Source organism: Humulus lupulus, chromosome 3 (assembly GCF_963169125.1).
Source record: "Humulus lupulus chromosome 3, drHumLupu1.1, whole genome shotgun sequence".
Taxonomy (NCBI): Eukaryota; Viridiplantae; Streptophyta; class Magnoliopsida; order Rosales; family Cannabaceae; genus Humulus; species Humulus lupulus.
Genome location: NC_084795.1, coordinates 143,501,265 through 143,515,433, shown reverse-complemented (window position 1 = coordinate 143,515,433; position 14,169 = coordinate 143,501,265). Strand labels below are relative to the sequence as shown.

Genomic DNA, 14,169 nt, shown 5'->3' with positions numbered 1-14,169 from the left:
AAGACTTGTTCACCTTGATGCAACTGATTTGGTTACACTGGTCGATACACTTTGTTGGAGCGATTGCTTTGAGTTGGCCTAGGAGGAACAACCTGATCCTGAGATCTTGTTGGTTCTGGGACACAACCAGTTTTCCTTTGAGTCTCAGCATTCATTTGGCTAGTGTTTTCAGGTTGTGGATTCACTGGTCGAATCCCAATGACTCGAGTTTGATGTAGCACAACTTCCAATAATCTTGTCGCTTCAGAGTTGCGAAAATCAGCTTCTTCTTGCAAAAGTTCAATGGCTCACTGCCGTTGGTCCATTTAAGACTGAATGTCTTGTCTTTTCTTGTTCAGGGCTTCAGATACAACCTCTTCGACTGCCGCCTAACTTTCATGCATGGTAACAAACTACTCCTGCATTTGTCCAACGAATTCTTTCAGCTGTTCAATATCAGGGTTAAGATCTTCCCCCAAGTCCACGTGGGGCTCATCATGACCCAATGCTCCTCGTTGAGGCAGAGTTCTAGGCAGAGGAACATCTAGCTAGGATATAAAGGAGGGAATTGACTGCTCGAGGGGCAACCATGCAGTCTAGTAGTTTGGTTTCCCCCTTGTGGCTCTTGACTTTGGCTTCTTGTGGTTATAGCCATTGATTCAGATTAGTGAATTGAGATTATATTGAGTTCAAATCTCAAATGAAAGCACCAAAATGTTGAACAATGTTTTGTTCAACGACACTGAGTCAAATTGAATGACAGCTAAACAATATAAAAGAGATGAATTCAAGTAAAAGACACAATAATTTATAGTGGTTCGACCCTAAGAGTTGGTAATGACCTATGTCTATTTTCACTTTGGTTAATAAAATAGATCTTAGACTTAAGATCAGAAGAACAAGATTCAACTAAGTTTCCTAAGCCTGAGAGAGAATACAATTCGATAGAGATTTTGTATGTAAAGTGCCACCTAGAGCTAATGATTGTGAAAAATCTCTGTTTATATTGTCCCTTAGTGGGTCATGGGCCATACAAGCATGGAATAGGCCTCACATGCATAGTGTGAGTTTGTTACAACCAAATATATAATAAAAGAATATAAGAAATAGAATCAAATAACAGTTACATAAATATCCCATAAGATTCAGGTAATTCTTGTCGATTAAGGTGTCTTTCGACTAGGTCATTATTTTGGGTGAAAAATACAAAAATCCCAACTTTTATGGCACAAGTGCCGATGCATTGCTTGATTCATGTTCTTTCCTCTCGACTCAACCCTCATACAGGTGATGCATTGCGTGGGCTATCCATACGTAGTCGTATAGTTACGTATTTTGGCTCATAAACTCATTTCAAAATTCTCTAATGTGATTGGTTAACACTAATGGCGGTTCCTACACTATTTAAGGGGTTTGTATGAGATTTTGGTGAATTGATCATTCTCCAGTCTCTCTCTCTCTCTAACTCATCAAGATTAGTAGTTTTCTCCAAGATCTTCATCAAGAAAACTTGATTTGTTCGAAGACCAAGGCTTGTTAATCCCAATCTTATTCCACCATTGTAGTAACTTCCAGCAATCTCATATGGGAGGTTAAGAATAAAGATTTTTGGACAACAATTTCATTTGCGTCAAGCCTTTTTGTCATCATCGTTGTTCATCACATAAAATCATAATTTTATGATTTTAAGTAACTAGGGTTTCGCTCTAAAAAGTTATTTTCTTTCTGTCGATCTAATTTATGTTATTCTTCCATTGTGTATATTGTAATTAATTTTCTTAAATTACAATATTCAATTTGTGATCATAAGAAATAATACCAATAATAAATACAAGGAAACACAAAATTTATAGTGGTTCGACCTGAAAAAGATGACATACTGATCCAAAACTTCTAGAGGATAGAACTTTTAATAGGAAACATATGTTGATACGTCTCTTTGGAAGTGGGTTCTGTTAATATAAGAAAGGTAATGTTATACAAGATAAGAAAGAATGTTAGAACTAAGAAAATTGCTTTCCAATTGATTGATTGATTCAATTTACAACATAAGCTTTATATACATGTCTACTTACTTAAAATATAATAAGTATATTAATTAAATAGTTTTTAAACCATTAACATCTAATGGTTTATAAACATTTACTAATGTATATATATAATTAGTTATAAACCATTAATCTCTGATGACTTATAATCAACTACTAATTTAGATAATTTAATAATTAACTAATTTATACATATATACGAATATATAAATATAATTAATTAATTATAACCATTATTAATAAATGGTGTATATGTTTTAAGTATATTAATTATATATGGATTATATATAATTAAGTAATATTATTATAATTAATTATTAGTAATGATCCTATTGGATCACCTACGTCCACTTTAGGTGATTGTATTGATGAAGAACTATGAACACTCAAGAATAGTTAAACTTTTATTAATTTATGTTCTTGAGGTAATTGGAATTACAAGAGAATAATTTTTTTCTTTCTCTCTCTGTGTAATACATTTTTTGAACCCCTTTTACTGTTTGCAACGGGGTATTTATAGTGGAGGAGGTGGGTGAAGCTGATGGTGGCACTCCATTTCCTGATCAGGCTGATTCATGTGAGATACAAGGTTGTTTCAGGCTTCTGTGTTCCTTAAAAAACAGTAATCTAGCTGGCTTTTGTAACACATTTTTTGTTGTTGATTTTTGGCTAAGTGTGCCAAAATGGACGATCCCATTGAGACCTCAAGGTCTCATTTCACAATCATCAGCTTAGTGAGGGCCATCCTGAACGAGATGGTTGAGGACTGCCATGAGGTGAAGCCTTCCTCACCGAGGGGGCGAGGTGTCCTGTACAGAATGTCTCACTGCACTTCAATCGGTCATACTCCGTTCTCGCTGACGTACGGAACCGAAGCAATGCTCACGGTTGAGGTTTTAGTAGCGTTTCATAGGCAGAAAACCTTTGACCAAGAACTAAACCATGCCTTGTTGAGAGAATATCTTAACTTGATTGAGGAACAAAGATAATCATTCTAGCTTTGGCTAGCGTCTTACTAGTAGAGGATAGCTCGATATTTTAATACGAAGGTTGAAGAGAGAAAGTTTGAGCTGGGAGATTTGGTGTGAAGAAAGGTGTTTCTTGCAAACAAAGATGTTAAGGATGGAGTACTAGGTCCAAACTAGGAAGGACCTTACGGACCTTACCCGATTGTGGAAATCCTTCATGAAGGAAGATTCAAACTAGCTCGGTTGACGGAGAAAAAGTCCCAATAACTTGGAATGCACTTCATCTTAGGAAATATTACTAGTTAATCTATTAGATTGTTTTTTTTTAATGTTTTTCACTTGTAAAAAATAAAGGCTTGGATTTATAAAAGCCATTTTACTTTCAAGTATTATTTAAATATAAGGGTTGTCGTGTACTTTAAAACACGGAACAAATTTTTTAGCCAATTTTTTTTTATTCTTAACCCATTAAAAATGATGTAGAATATGATTACATTTTTCTCGCTTGGGGGGCAGGTACGTATAATCTTTATACTCAGTACATTTTAAGCCTTTGCAAATTTCAAGTTGGCATAAAACAAAATAGAAATGAATAATCTGGTGCCTTGAGTAAACTCAAGTATTTGAATTAATTTCAAATGAAACTTAACTCACATGAAAAATCAAAGCAATAAGACCTAAATAATAACAGGGTAGCTATTAAGCAGTAAAATCCTTGACCTAGCAAGGTGAACGACCTGAATTATAGTAGGTAGCTATTGAGTGAGAAATATCTAGTTGTAGTTCAACCTAAAATTTTCTCTATGATATCAAAATTATTGCATCCACAAGTTTGCAAGGTATTTAAAAGAGAGTTTTTAGATAATTGGAAAAAAGTTGTATAAGTTGTCAGAATGAGGATTTAAACCTTCCAAATTCAAAAGAGAAAATATAGTAGAAAAATTGTCTCGGCCTCAAAGGCCCAATGAAAAGTGGTTGTAGAATCCCCCACAAAAAAATATCCATAAAAAGTTGATGGAGGTAGTGATCAGGACTGCCTAGAAAAAACCTTGTCCTCCTCACACTCCACGACAGTTCCAGTTTTTGTGGTCTAAGCACGCTCCCGAGCAAGTCGATCTCTGAATTTGGTCATGTATGTCATTAGGATGAGCTTTCAAGACATTTGTGGATTTTATATGCTACGCAAGTGCACGTATCGCAATTTAGTAATAACCTTGGTAAAACCAAGTATCGTCCTCAAGGACTGAATCCTTAATTACCAGTCAATTAATTTCTCTTTCTATTTGGTCAATTAGAATTTTTGATTCTTATAGACATAGCAAAAGAAAATATAATATTCAGAAACAATAATAAAAAATTAAATAAAATAACAAATAATAGCAAAACCTTGGATTTAAACACTGAAGAAATAATTAGGATATTTAATCTCATCAACTATTCTCCCTATCATTTCCTAATACAAAATACTAAATTCTTCTTCTTTCTGCCTAATTCAATTAACGAGTTGATAAAAGCAGCCTATAATCATACTATGAATTATAAACTCAACCTAGGTGACAATTTCCTATATTTCTATGGTAAATTGAACCACAAAGGTAGCATTAATCTCAACAACTTAATAAATAGTTACACAATTAATATGGATACTCTCGTTCCAAATTAAAATTATGTCCAATATAACCACAGCAAATTCAAATCTCACTTCTCAGATTTTGATTTAAAAACATATAAATAATGACTATAGATGGCAAATCAATAGTCAATCAATAAGAACAGGTTATATGGAATTGAAGAAGATTGAAGAAGAAGAAAATTGAAATTGCATTAATTCATAATAGGGATTCAAGCGATTCAATTAAAAATCCTAAACAGAAAATTAGTTCATAATCATTATTCTAATCACAAAGACAATTAAAAATAACATCAGAAAATAGATGAAAAACATGCAGTTTGAATACTCCAAGCGTTCCAGCCTCAAAGAATTTCCCACACCAAAATCTGTATATCTCTTCTTCCTCTCTTTCCTCTTATAAAAACCTAAAAATTCAGTTTTTAAAGAGGCGGGCCGCGGTTCTATATGTACCATGCCGAGGCCCGTGTCTAAATCCCTTCACGATTCTGCCTTTCCATGCCACGGCCCTCCTCAGCCATGCCGCGGCCCGTGTCTGCAATTTCTGGGTTGCTGCCCTTCTATGCCGCGACTCTTCTTAGCCATGCCGCAGCTCAAAGTTCTCCTTCAAAACATAGATTCTGTTTCACTGGCTAGCTGCGGCTCTACTTTGCTCATGCCACGACCCTTAAGAAATTTCTCAACTCTTCAAATTTTAATCCCAAAAATTGACCAACGCCTCCAAATCACGTTGAGATCCATCCTTTCTCACAAAATGTTATAAAACTTGGTTATTTCTTCTCTTTTTTTGGACATTTTTCTCTAAGTACTCAATTCTTCCTGATATTCACAAAAACAAACAAACAAACATAAACCTGCACTAAATGAAAGAAAAATGAGATAAAAGACTACTTAAAACACCACCTAAACATGACAAAAACTAGACTTAACCTTTACTTGCCCTCGCGTAAAGATTTACTTTAGACTTGAAACATAACACGACACACAAACAATTAAGCCCCCACTTTGTCCACAACACATTGTCATCATTCGCGAAATATCAATTGCATTTTTTCAACCAGAATTTTAGTCTAATCACTCTCATAATTAACCCAAATGCCTCAATTGGAAATTAGAATATGATTTGCAAATAACAAAATGTGCAATTAGAATACATCATACATGTTTTACTCTTTCAACAGTCCACTCACCAAAATTCAATATGCTTGCATTCTTGCCTTTCTCCACTAATGTTAACAACACATGTTTTGGAATCAACACGACTTTTAAGGTTTATGCATTTTTGGCTTAGGTAAAGGTAGATGAAAAGACATTTAGGCTTCATTATACCATAAGCTCCTAAAAAAATCAATCAAACAACCCACATTGCGTTTAATTGCCAGCCCATAATTCACCCACTTTTCATCGATTGAGAACTCATAATCAATACACCAACATCACTTTATTTTATTCATCACTTTTTTTTTTTTTTTCTGAAGACAAACATTGAAACTGACATACAGTGATGTTGCAAGTACTTTTACATTTTACACTTGTCTCAATCGAAAAAAATTACATTGTTCATCCACTCACACCAATATGTTTTTCCTTCTTTTTCTCTCCGCCCAATCAAAAATCGTTCCCCTAAACTTATTTCTATGCTTATGGCATAATTCACAGGACAGGGAAAAATAATTGGTACAATTTTGGCTTAATGAAGTGGTTAAACAATCAATAAAACAAGTTAAGGCACAAATGAGAAAACTAGGGACAATAATGATAAGGGTAAGCTTGAAAGGCCCAAACATTCCAAAAGATTGCCTAGATCATATTCCAAAACACATGTCATCAAGGATTTTGTCTCAAAAGACAAGTAATGCAAGTTCTATCATATTCCATCATTCATTCCTCATACCCAAGTAAAACATATATAACATAAGCTAATTGTCCAAATTTACACAACATATTCAAATTTCCAAAAAACATTTAAAATTAATCCCAAGAGTAATCAACCAAGCACACGGTTATTCACACAATTAATATTTCACAAATTGATGACAAATGATATTAAAAACAAATTATCGGCTTAACTGCGCAACAGTGAACATAAAACTAAAATTAACAGAACAAAGATAAAAACAATAAATGATAAGCCCCTCCCCCAAATTTAAATTTCACATTGTCCCTAATGTGACATAAAGACTAAAGAGGGAAGACTTACCTCAAAAAGCACGCCACGTCAGTATGGCGGAGGTGGTGGTGGCGGGTTGTATGGATTGAACTGAGGCGGAGGAGTGAAGTAATTTTCATCAACAGAACTCATAGTCCACCTAGTGACTAAGGCATTCAACTCCTCTATATGAACCCGCCCGTACTCATTCTGTTGCGCCAGGAAGTCATTGTAATGCTGATTTTGCGCATGATGCGATTGGATTAAATATTGATTTTGGTGAATAAGATAATCCAATTGATCATGCGTGCGCTGCGTGTGCTCATCAATAGGCCCACCAATTTCCAAATTCGAAGGTGGGTTACTAGGGCCCACTTCATCAGCTCTCTCCTCCTCCACTTGATCAATGTCAGCTGCATCATCAGCCCATCGACGCTTATAATGTTGCCCAGGTGACGGTGGGGTAAGAAAGGCCGAAGGAAATGCAGCAAACAAAGTCTGATTAATTGGCCCCATGGGCTTCCGAACTAAATCGCTAGCGAAGATCGGTACATCATAAGTATCACATAGGGTCGAGATGAAAGTACCATGGGCAACACCAGCAGTAGTATTGAATCTACTGATGTTGCAAATGCTATAACGAATGATTCGGCCCACATCAATTGTCATCTTGGTCATAATAGCATATACCAATAAACATCGCTCTCTATCAACAGTGGAAACATGAGAGGTCGGCAATAAGCGGGAAATAACAAAATAAATCCACGCCTTAGCAATTGGGTTAAGTTGCCACCGGTTCATGTCTTTCGGCTTGCCATGATGATAATTAAACCGAGCCTCTTCCATACTCAGAACTTCAGCCACTGCATCATAATCTGGCTCGCTAAAGTGGGCCAACTGCCAATGCTCGTTATCAAGTGCAGACAATGTAGGGAGGTGCAGCAATTGGTTAAATGAATAAATTTCAGTAGGCACCTTTTTACCTCTAATAATGTTTTGCTTGTCTGCATCAAGATATGGGAAATTGGCGTAGAACTCAAACATTTGAGAGTAGTTGGCCATTCCAACATGGGTAGAGTCGCAGAAAAAGCCCCAATTACGTCTCACTATCTCAGCCCGAATGAGATCATAGGAAGGATTATTTTCAAACTGTTCATCTTGAAACTCAAATCCCTGCTCCCTAACCACAGATTTCTCATGAATTTTTTTAAACATGTCATCCGCTTGCTTATTGACAAATAATTGAGTATCATCTAACTTCCCTTAAGAAATCACTAGAATGGATATGAGACACTTACTTGCATGTAACAATGCTTCTTCTTTTTGTCTCCTTGGCAGATGAAATTCTCAAAATGGAGAAGGGGGTTGTGAAAATAGAGAGAGAAAAGAGGCTTTGAGTGTTAGTAAAAAGAAAACTGTGAAAGTGAATGAGGATGAGGCCAAAATTCAGGCTTTTTACCCTTGATTACGCACATGGGCCGCGGCTCTAGCCATACAATGCCGTGGCCCGCATAAAATTTACTGGAAATAATGCCGTGGCATTATGATATCCATGCCGCGACTCGCCTCTATCTTCTGGGAAATCTGGGTTTCAATGCTGCGACCCTTCTTTTCGATGCCGCGGCCCACCTCATTCTTTCAAAAATCATGGGCCTCTGGAACGAGCAATGCCGCGGCTCAATGTATCTATGCCGCGAACCTTAAGGATTTTTCATTTTTTTTCTTTTTCTTTAATTTTTTTTTTTCATTTTTCACGTTTTTCACAATTCTAAAAGTCCAAAAATAAACCAAATATCCATTGTTTACAAGTGCAAAAGTAAGATAAATAATACATAAAAATAGGGTGCCTCCTATAAGCGCTGTCGTTAATGTCATTTAGCCGGACACTGAACCCCTCTTCAAAGAGGCTTCAAAAGAAGGATCGACTTTGCTTGATCGAACATACCGCCGAGATATGGCTTCAACCACTGCCCATTCACCTTGAAAGGCTCTCCACTTTTGCCTTGCACTTCAATCGAGCCATATAGAAACACCTTCACCACCGTAAACGGACCCGACCATCTGGATTTCAGTTTGCCCGGAAATAGCCTCAACCGTGAATTATAAAGAAGTACTTGCTGTCCAGGTTGGAATTCTCTTCTGATTAAATTCTTGTCATGCCACGCTTTTATACGCTCCTTATAGATTTTTGCATTTTCGTATGCCTCGTTACGAAATTCATCCAGTTCATTCAGTTGCAACATTCTATTTTCACTAACAACAGTCCAATCCAAGTTTAACTTCTTCCTTGCCCAGTATGCCCTGTGCTCTAGCTCTACTGGAAGATGGCAAGCTTTCCCAAAAACTAAACGATAAGGAGACATTCCTATCGGTGTTTTAAACGCTGTTTTGTAGGCCCATAGTGCATCATCCAACTTCTTTGACCAGTTTTTCCTTGAACTATCCACAGTCTTTTCAAGGATACTCTTCACCTCCCTATTTGAAATTTCTGCTTGACCATTTGACTGAGGGTGATATGGCAATGAAATGCAGTGGTATACGCCATAACGAGCTAAAACTGTATCAAGTTGTTTGTTAACAAAATGACTCCCTTCATCGCTAATGAGAGCTCGGGGTGTACCAAAGCGAGTAAAAATGTGTTTATGGAGAAAGTTTAACACCGTTTTACTATCATTGGCCTTTGTGGTAGCAGCTTCCACCCTTTTGGACACATAATCAACGGCTAACAGAATGTACTCATTTTTGTATGACGGTGGAAACAGACCCATGAAGTCAATGCCCCAAACATCAAACAGCTCGACTTCCAAAATCACATTGAGAGGCATTTCATTTCTCCTTGAGATATTTCCTATGCGCTGACACCGATCACAGGCCTTCACAAAAATGTTAGAATCCTTGAATAAAGTTGGCCAATAAAAACCACTCTGCAATACCTTTGCTGCTGTTCTTGTGGCTCCAAAATGCCCACCGCATTGAAGGTTGTGGCAGTGGGCAAGAATAGAATGTATTTCATCCTCCGGTACACAACGCCGAATAATTTGATCAGCACAATGTTTGTATAGAACAGGTTCCTCCCAGTAGTAATGCTTCACTTCAGAGTAAAATTTCTTAAACTGCTGCCTTGTCATTTCAGGAGGCACAACCTTTGCAACAAGGAAGTTCACAATATCGGCAAACCACGGCACAAGCAAATTTTTATTGTCTGCAAACAACTGTTGGTCTGGAAAGGAATCATTGATCTGCACAGCTTTCTCATTCTGATACTCTTCTGTTTCTAGTCTAGACAAGTGATCTGCTACAAGGTTTTCTGTACCCTTTTTATCGCGAATCTCCATGTCAAACTCTTGTAGCAATAAAACCCATCTAATTAAATGAGGCTTGGCATCCTTCTTAGTCATCAAGTACTTGATAGCAGAGTGATCAGTATACACAATCACCTTATTGCCAATCAGATAGGGTCTGAACTTGTCACAAGCAAAGACTATGGCTAACAACTCCTTTTCTGTAGTGGCATAGTTCAACTGAGCATTATTGAGAGTTCTACTAGCATAATAAATTGAGTGAAATACCTTATCAATATGCTGCCCCAAAACTGCTCCCAATGCATAGTCGCTAGCATCACACATCAATTCAAAGGGTAAGTCCCAGTTGGGAGCCACAACTATAGGCGCAGATATAAGTTTCTCCTTTAGTACCTTAAATGCATTAAGGCACTCTTTGTTGAAATCAAACACCACACCATTCATTAACAGCGAAGAGAGAGGCTTAGATACTTTGGAAAAATCTTTGATGAATCGCCTATAGAATCCAGCATGGCCAAGGAAACTTCTTACTCTTTTTATTGAGACACCAGAGGTGGTAATTTTTCAATTGTTGCAATCTTTGCTTTATCCACCTCAATACATTTCTAAACATTTTGTGTCCTAGAACAATCCCCTCTTTTACCATAAAATGGCATTTCTCCCAATTCAACACCAGATTTTCCTTTTCACAACGATTCAACACGTTTTACAAGTTACCCAAACAGAGGTCAAATGACAAGCCGAAAACAGAGAAATCATCCATGAATATCTCAATACACCTTTCTACCATATCTGAAAATATAGCCATCATGCACCGTTGAAATGTTGCTGGAGCATTACATAATCCAAATGGCATTCTCCTGAAAGAAAATGTGCCATAGGGACATGTAAATGTTGTTTTCTCTTGATCCTCTTGTGCAATAGAGATCTGATGATACCCTAAATACCCATCCAAGAAACAGTAGTAGCTGTGGCCTGTTAGCCTGTCAAGCATTTGATCAAGGAAAGGCAAAGGAAAATGATCCTTCCTCGTTGCCTTGTTGAGCTTGCGGTAATCAATACAAATCTACCACCCCGTTACAGTCCTTGTTGGAATGAGTTCATTGTTTTCATTTTTTACCAATGTCATACCACCCTTTTTAGGTACCACCTGTACTGGGCTCACCCATGCGCTATCATAAATTGGGTAGATCACTCCAACGTCCAACCATTTAAGAATCTGCTCAAGTACAACTTCCTTCATGGCTGGATTGAGTCTTCTCTGAGCCTCTATAGATGGCTTGCTATTCTCCTCCAATAATACTTTATGCATTACTGTTGAGGGACTTATTCCTCTAATATCCGCCAATGTCCACCTAATGGCCAATTTATGATCCCTTAAAACCCTCAACAATTTTTCCAATTCTATCTTTCACAGGTCAGCTGACACAATTACAGGTAAAGTCTCATTCTCTCCCAAATATGCATATCTCAAATGATCTGGAAGAGCCTTCAATTCCAACTGCGGTGACTGCTGAATGGATGTTAGCGATTTATCAGGCGCGTTTACTAATTCTTGAAACTGGTTCCAGTATGGTTGGTAGGAATTGATCCAGTTTACATAATGTCTTATCTCAGCATCATCATCATCGACCTCATCACCTATTAATACTGCCTCTAAGGCATCACTATTCATCCTTCTTTTAGAGACTGCCTTCTCTATCACATCCACACTATAGCAAATGTCACTAGCTATCGGATACTTCATGGCCTTGAAGACATTAAAGACCACCTCATCTCCTTGAACTCTAAGCTTAAGCTCTCCCTTTTGAAGATCAATAAGAGCTTGACCTGTGGCTAGAAATGGCCTACCGAGAATAATAGGTACATCCATGTCCTCCTCCATGTCCAGAACGATAAAGTCAGCGGGAAATATAAACTTATCCACCTTCACAAGAACATCTTCAATAATACCCCGTGGATGTGTCACCGATCGGTCTGCTACTTGTAGAGTGACAGTTGTTGGTTTTGCCTCACCCAAGCCAAGTCTTCTGAACACAGATAAGGGCATCAGATTAATACTCGCCCCCAGATCACATAAAGCGTGTTTACATTCAAATTTTCCAATGGTGCATGGTATGGTAAAGCTCCCCGGATCTCTAAAATTTTGGGGTAACTTCCTCTGTAATATCGCACTGCACTCTTTAGTGAGTGCTACCATCTCATAGTCCTCCATCTTCCTTTTCTTGGACAGAATCTCCTTCATGAATTTCACGTAGCTGGGCATCTTCTCTAAGGCCTCAGCAAAAGGAATATTTATATGCAGCTTTTTAAACACCTCTAAAAACTTAGAAAACTGTTTATCCAGTGTAGTTTTTCTAAGCCTCTAAGGATATGGAACTCGAACTGGCTGCTCATCAACAACTGGCAGACACTTTTCTGAAATCTGGTGGTCTTCAGTAACCTCTGCTGGATCAAACTGTTCACCCATCTCTCCATTCTGAATTACTGACTGTGGAGATTTAGGCTGCTCAGCTTGCTTCCCACTCCTCAGAGTAATTGCCTGAACTTGCTCCTTAGGGTTGACTTCAGTATTACTAGGAAAATTTCCCTACGGTCTGTTATTAAGAATATTAGCCAACTGCCCAACTTATGTTTCCAGGTTTCTGATAGAAGATCTAGTCTCTGTCATGAACTGAGTTTGAGTGTTGGTGAGGGTCAATAATGCAGCTTGTAGTTCATTAGGCCTTTCAGGTGGAGCTTGATTCATTAATTGTTGAGGCCTAGGCTATTGTGATGAAGAGGCTTGATGCATTGGTGGCTAAGGCATATTATTCTGAAATTGACCCTGAAACTGAGGTTGCTGGCCCTGATTATTCCTCCAAGAAAAAATAGGATGATTTCGCCATCCAGGATTGTAAGTATTGGCGAATGGATTATTGAATGGCCTCTGAAAATTTCCCACAGCTTGAACCTGAGCTTGATCCATCGGGATGTTATTATTAATACTGGCATGACACTGATCAATAGAGTGAGGACCACCACAAATTTCACACCTAGCTGCCATTTGAACCGCATTAGCTGATACAATGCTTTGCTATAATTGTTTTGTCAAAGAGGCTACTTGTGCTGTTAGAGCAGTGATTGCATCCAGCTACCCCCACTGATCTCTCCTCAGACCACTGATGATTATTTGTGGCCATGTCCTCCAGCAGCTCATATGCTTCATTGGCACTCTTACTCATAAATGCCCCACTAGCTGCAGCATCGATAATTGTTCTCGTTGTACCACACAGTCCGTTATAAAAGTTGTGAACCAGCATCCACTTTTCTATACCGTGGTGGGGACATTTCCTCAATAACTCCTTGATGTGCTCCCAAGCATCATATAATGACTCTCCATCCATCTGATAAAAATTATTAATTTCCCCCCTTAATTTAGCAGCATTCGAAGGAAAGAAAAACTTAGCCAAAAATTTCTGAGCAAGATCTTGCCAAGTATTGATAGAGTTTGCCTGAAGCGAATTAAGCCAGCTCTTAGCTCTTTCCCGCAGAGAAAATGGGAAGAGTATCAACCTTATAGCATCATCGCTAACCCCATTATACTTGAAAGTGGCACACAACTCCAAGAAATTTTCCAAGTGCATATGGGGGTCTTCAGAAGGAAGACCCCCAAATTGAACCGTGGACTGCACCATTTGCAAGATCGCCGGCTTAATCTCAAAATTATTGGCATCCACCGCCGGTGGTTTTATACAATTCTGTACTCCCGTAACAGTGGGCAGTACATAGTCTCTCAGACTTCTGGCGGCAGGATTTTGAACCGGCTGTTGCAGAACTTCGGGAACCTCATTATTTCTCTCATTCTGTCTATCCGGCCCTTCATTTCGTGCCATCTCTACTGTCTGATGAGCCAATTTCTTGTTTCTTCTGTTTTGTTTGCACGTCTTCTCAATTTCAGGATTTACAGGAACAAGACTACCCGCCCCTCTTCTGCTACGCATATAACAAACCACCTGAAGTTTAACAAGAAACGCAACTGAAACCAATTAGAAACAAGACAAAAAGTAACCAAACTAGAAATAAAATAAACTAGACTGATATTGATAGTTTT

General features: G+C 37.9%; 1 non-coding gene across 1 annotated transcript; it reads left to right on the top strand.

Annotated features, from left to right (window-relative positions):
* The first annotated feature begins 13,388 nt into the window (after positions 1-13,388).
* Positions 13,389-13,495, top strand: LOC133828106 (small nucleolar RNA R71). Its single transcript, XR_009890747.1, has one exon. It is a non-coding gene; the product is annotated as a small nucleolar RNA R71 (small nucleolar RNA).
* Positions 13,496-14,169: the final 674 nt, after the last annotated feature.